Here is a 6,000-nt window from a genome sequence, read left to right as displayed (position 1 = left end):
ACCCGCCCCTTCGAGCCACCAATGAGGGGCCGCTTCTCCCTGGGCCCGCCCCTTCCCCACTGTCATCACAGACCCGCACGTGGAGGAGGCGGGGCGGGGGCAGGGCTTGTGTGCTACGTCACCAATCCTCGCCTTGCTATTGGCTGTGCCGCCGAGTTGTCTCGGAGCCCGGCCCATGCAGCGTCAGAATCGCCAATCAGCGGGAGGGGGCGCGATAGGGGGCGGGGCCTGAGTCTGGACCCGGAAGCGGCTGAGGGAGCCTCTCGGTGGCGCTCGGTAGTTGCAGTCGAGGCAGCGGGCGCTGCGCAGCCAGGAGCCGGTGGGTCCGAGAGGGGGCCCGGGCCGAGCCCCGCCGCGCTCTGGGGGCTCCGGGGGGGGCGCTCCGCTCCGCTCCGCTCCGCTCCGCTCCGCTCAGACGGGCCCCCCGGGGCTGGGGGCTGGGAATGCGGGGGGGCCTCGCGAGGGGGAGTGCGGGGGTCTGGTCCCCCCGCGCTGGGGGCGGGGGAATGGGGGGAGGGAGGAGCCAGTGCGCGCCCGAGTCTTCCTGCCCCCCGCACACACTCCCGCAGAGCAGAGCAGAGCAGAGCAGGGCGAGGCTGGGCCGGAGCGGGGCTGCCCGAGCCCGGCCACGGGGGCGGGAATTCCCTTCCGGGGTGGGGCGGGCATGGCCCGGAGGGGAGAGGAAGGGGCTTGTCGGTTGGGTACGGACCGCGCGGCCGGCCGGCCGGGCTGCCTTTCGCAGGGCTGTGCGCTGGCCTGATTCCTTCTCTGGAGCAGAGGCTGCAGGTAAGAACCGGCTGTGACTTGAAATGAGCGGTGCCGTTTCCAGGCCCTGCTGATCCGGCCGCCTCCTCCCTCTTGGTGCCGAGCCGGCGTGGTTCGGGCGCTTCAGCACTAGCGTTGGCAATGGGCGCGGGGCCTTTCACCTCAAGGTCACGAGTTCAAATTCGGGTTTGCTGGGTCGTGACTGTCCTGCTCTGGTAAAGGGGCCAGGTGGCAAGTGTGAAAAACTGGCCTGGGGCAGTAATAGGTTCCTCTAGCGGACTGGGTCTCTATTAATCAGGACACTTCTGATAAAACTGGGACCTCTGATCACTCTACCTTCTAAGGACTGGTCCAAGATACTGAAATCAGTCCTTCAATGTGTCAGCAGAGAGCTCAAACTTAATGGGCTTTGCTGGCTGAACCTACCCTAAAAGTGAATCCTTCAGGACAGTGTTAAGACACATTGAGGGGGGGCAGGGGAGAGCTTGCTGTGTTGCTGCCTGGGCTTCATATACCATCCAGATAAATCACGTCTTTCAGTCTCCAAGATTACTAAGCCAACATTTTTACCCTTGTAATTTACTGTGTGTGTTTGGGGGTGGAAGGGCGGGAGGGGGTAGTTCCTGGCAGCCTGCCTGTCCTCTTTCCCTCATCCCCAGTGACAGGAATTATAGAAAGTGCAGGCCAGAGTTTTTAGAGCTCTATAACTGTCTAATGGTACAGATAAGTGCTTAGTGGGACTTTGAGAAGTGTCAAAGAAGGTAAGGTGCCTAACTCCCATCAAAATCAATGGGAGTTAGCAAGAGAGATACAGTTGAAAAACTTTTAACATCGAGATCCCTTTAAAAACCTGTCAATAAACATTTTACAACTGCTGTTGCTCACTATTTGAGCCTTTCATTTTGCCCATGAGCCCTCAGTTTCAGGAACTGCAGATACAGAGTTCTGTCCCTTGTGTCATGCCTTGGTGGTGGGATGGATGGAGATGCCCATGTGTGGGAGGCCATGGCTTTCACACAGTTACCCTCTGTCAGGACCAATAAAACTGGGAGGCAACAAAGAAGGTGGCTGCCTGGGTGGGGAGGTCACAGTGTGTTGTCAGGGAGTGTTGTTTTATTAATTTATTTATTTTTTTGAAAATTAACTTTCTTATGCCTGTTGAAAACCCCAGCACCTATAAAAGTCTGCCCAGAAATGTGGTTACCAGAGCTGTATCACTATGTGAGGAAGAAGTGGGCTTGGCAGCATGCCTGCAAGGTTAACACATCTGAGCTTTGGGGTTCTGCTGCAGGGAACTAGGTTCAGACACAAGCATGCTGAAGAGCCTAGTAAATTAAGTGGCTGTCCTCACGGTCTAGCATTTCCTGTCTAGTAAAGCTTCAACTGGCTGAGTGCCATGAGCCTGCACAGTCTCTGTGTTGCTGCGGTCTAATTGTTGCATTATAGAGGGCTCCGGGATTTGGATGATCAAGTTTTGCTCCTGAAACCTTATTTCCAAGTTGTTTAGCTTCAGTTCACAGAATAGCCGTGTAGCAAGGGTGAGTCTAACCTGTGTCTTGCAGGAAATCCACAGAGCTCTACTGGAAACTACATGTCCCAGCATGCAATGCTTCCTTTTAATCAGTGAGTAGCCTAATGGTACCCCCCTATTGCATGCTGGGATATGAAGTATCTTGGAAACCACAGCCCATGTTTCAGTAAGGCAAACTACAGTCTATATGCTGTGGCCGCCCTTCATTCAGGACCTGGAAGAGCAAAGGACTAAGCTTTGATCTCCAGCACTGTGTACATTCAAAAATCTAGCTCTTGCTAGCCTGGCATCATGGGATACAGAGACCTTGTTGTCCAGTCACCAGGCAGTTTGAGAGAGAGGAACCAAAGGAGCTGCTCCTGTTTGGTGGGTTACTGCTAGGATCCTTTGTGCTGTGATGCCTGGACTCTGCTGGCGCTGAGTGTGGCACATATGTTTGCGATCTGTGGTGTTCACAGGAACTGGGGGGCTGTCTCTGGGTTTGGTTGTAGGAAAGCATCCTTGGTGTCCCATCCTCAGAGGTAGCTGCTCTCTAGAGTCCTTTGGGGACCAGCAGCAAGAGCTTGTTGGTTTAAGATACCCTTAGCATGTAAAGCAGCACCTAACTGCATCTCAGCATTGTCTCTGATTCAGCTTGTTTCTCTTCCCCTCTGGGGAGTTTCTTTTTCCTCTGTCATTGGAGCATTGCCCTAAGGAAAGCCTGGGGGATGACACAGTATTGACTCCCTGGCTTTTCCAGCTGGTGGTCTGAAATCTGCTCCAGGCTCTGCTATAGGACCTTTGACTTCCCTCAGCTCCAGGGTGCGGGAACAGGTTGTATAGTGGGGGTGCTGAGAGCCATTGAACGAAACTGTGAACCTGGCATAGGACAGGAACTGCTACACGCCAGCACTTCTAGTTCCAGCGCTGATGTCCAGCTCTCTGGGTTGGTCAGCAAATTAGGAAGAGGAACTGTCTGTAGGTGGTGGCTGATCTCCCTCCTCTCATGTGGTCAGATGAGATGGAGTGGCAGTAGAAGCTGCAACTTCTGGGGTCCTAACCTTGCTGCTCGTCTGTTCAGGCTCCTCATCTCCCTCATGGGGCATCCAGCCCTTCCTCCCTCAGGGGACTCAGTTCTCCCTCTTTACTTGTATGGCTCGAGGGTATTTAAGGGCAGTTGGGTCTCCTACTTTTTCCCCACCCAGACCTGATGTGGTCCTGGAAGGCCCCTCCCCAGTATTGTGTTTAGCTGCCTCCTCCCCCTGCTATCCCCTCTCTCCCTGGGGGAGACCCTGGGATCTTTCAGGTGCTCTTCTTCTAATAGCTCGTACTCTCTGCTTAGTTGGTACTGAGAGATTTCAACTAGCACAATATGTGTGGGAAAATGGAGCCCATTGGTACCAGCTGGAGGGAGGCAGAGGGCACTGAGCCAGAGAAAGAGGTCCAAAGACCCCTAGCCCCATGCAGGGAAGGGGATGGAGCTTCCAGAGGGCATGGGAGGGGGAGCCAGCTAGTGACGGCATGGGTCCTACTTACAATCACAGGTCATCCATTTCCCTCCCTGTCCCACCCCACCATCCAAAGGAAATGAGAGCCTTGAGGCGTCGGTGTTCTCCAGCTGCTGTGCCCTGTGCAGCATGTTAACAGGGGCCTTTGGGGTACCTGAAGCAGCTGTGTGTTTTACTCATGCCTTCCCCCCTTTTCCAGGCTGTGAGGCCAATCTGACCCTCCCCCTGTTCTGTAAGAGCCCCTTGTGTTCTTCCTGTTCTCGCCCTGGCTCGTGGTGGTGTTGGATGATATCACAGGGTTTGCTGCACATGGCCTTCCTTACCCTCATGTGGCCACTTCCATTTCATTCCCAGCCTTCTCTCTGTCCTGCATCTATTGCACAGCCCCCACAGGCTGGATTGACCCATCTCCTTTCCCAAGCTGGCAGGTTGCCCCTGAATTTGGGGCATTGGGTCAAGTAGGTGTTTTCCCCTCAATCTGTAGAGGGAAGTCCATGTGCCTCAACTCCAAAGCCTTATTGCGCCACCTGCTGAGCTGACGGGTCTTCACCTGCCTGCTATGCTGGATGGATCTCTGAGAACATCAGCTGTGCTGAGGTGTAGACGAGTGTGCTCTGGTGGGACACTACAGAGAACAGCTAATTCAGGACACACGGCTTGGAGACAGTGTTGCCTAAAGTCCGAGAGTGAGGAGCCTCCACTACGAGGTGCGCCCAGCCAGCCCCAAAGAGAATTTCTCTCTCCACACTGGCTAATAAGGCAGGCAAGCAGCATCCCCAGAGACTCCCATTCCCCTCCATCCCTGCTGGTAGCACTCCTGACATAGAGCAGTGGTCATGAATACCAGTCTTGTCAAGTAAAAGCTGCCTCTCATCCCAAAGGGCCAGCCACACACCCAGGTCAGTATGTAACCTACACCTTGCCCCACAATCTTGCTGTACCAATCCTTTAGCATCTATTCATAAAACGAAAGATAGTCAAAACAAAAAAGCAGTCAAGTAGCACTTTAAAGACTAACCAAATAATTTATTAGGTGATGAGCTTTCGTGGGACAGACCCACTTCTTCAGCCCACAGCCGTACTAGGTCTGTCGCACGAAAGCTCACCTAATAAATTATTTGGTTAGTTTTTAAAGTGCTACTTGACTGCTTTTTGTTTTGATAGTGCACAGACTAGCACAGCTCCCTCTCTGTTCCTATGAGAATAGAGTTGAGAGTTAGAATTGGTTAAAGGGATCAACTCCATACAATGAATACAAAGTTCTTGGTTGTGGAGTGTACCATTGATGGAATAAACTGCTGGCTCAAGTAAAGGCTCTGGTTACTTCGCAATGATTGGAAGGATCTCACTCTCTCTTTGTTAGAGTGCTCCCAGCAGTATAAGTCTAGAGAAGCTGGAGCAAGAAAAAGGCGAAATGGTGGTGTTCCCAGAGACTTATATCTTCTCCCATTGATCTTCCTGTACAAGAGCACAGCAAGAGGGTGTCCAGTCCCATGAGCCATCCCCTGCCCATGCAGGACTCCATTCTTTGGAAGTAGAAGCCACTGTCTACGTGTTAGTGTGAATGCTTCCAAGAATGCTGATCATATGTGGAGTAGTGTCTTCCAAGGCCCAGTGAGAGTCGATTACTCCTCAATGGGCTATTCACCTCGAGTATCCCTTCACAGTACGCTGACCAAACGAGCAGCACGAGCGAAGCAGAATCAAACGCATCAAAATAAAAGGCCGAGCCAAAGCTCATAACTTCAAATACAAAAATGATACATGTGTGCACACAGTGTAAATCATAACCAGCAAATTCCAACCTCTTCACAAAAGCCCCCCAGTATTCCATAGCACTTTAGAGGCTAACACTTTTATTAGAAATCAAGCTTTAATGGGTAACACTGAAGGAGTGAGCCTTACCCACAAAAGCTGATTACCTAATAAATAAAGTTGTTAGTCTTTAAGGTGTTTACAGAGCTGCTTGGGGGGGGGGGCGCTGTGTGTGTGTGTGTGTGTTAAATTATTTATTTATTGTGAAGCTACAGACTAACACAGCTACCCCTCTTAACCTCTTCACAGACATCTTATATAGAATCATAGAACACTAGGACCGGAAGGGGCCTCGAGAGGCCATCGAGTCCAGTCCCCTGCCCCGACAGCAGGACCAACCACTATCTACACCATCCCTGATAGACATCTATCTAATCTGTTCTTAAATATCTCCAGCGAGGG

At 52.5% G+C, this 6,000-nt stretch overlaps 1 protein-coding gene across 3 annotated transcripts in view; it reads left to right on the top strand.

Annotated features, from left to right (window-relative positions):
* The first annotated feature begins 254 nt into the window (after positions 1-254).
* ATOSB (atos homolog B) overlaps positions 255-6,000 on the top strand; it is a 50,769-nt gene continuing 45,023 nt past the window's right edge. For 2 of the 3 annotated variants that reach the window (XM_074995887.1, XM_074995880.1), the window contains exon 1: positions 664-786. The gene's annotated coding sequence lies outside the window, so the exon portion shown is untranslated. Of the gene's footprint in view, positions 320-663; positions 787-6,000 lie in introns of those variants that run through there. The other variant, XM_074995883.1, reaches the window with a different exon arrangement.

Source organism: Carettochelys insculpta, chromosome 5 (genome assembly GCF_033958435.1).
Source record: "Carettochelys insculpta isolate YL-2023 chromosome 5, ASM3395843v1, whole genome shotgun sequence".
NCBI classification, from domain to species: Eukaryota; Metazoa; Chordata; order Testudines; family Carettochelyidae; genus Carettochelys; species Carettochelys insculpta.
This window is presented reverse-complemented; position numbering and strand designations above follow the sequence as displayed.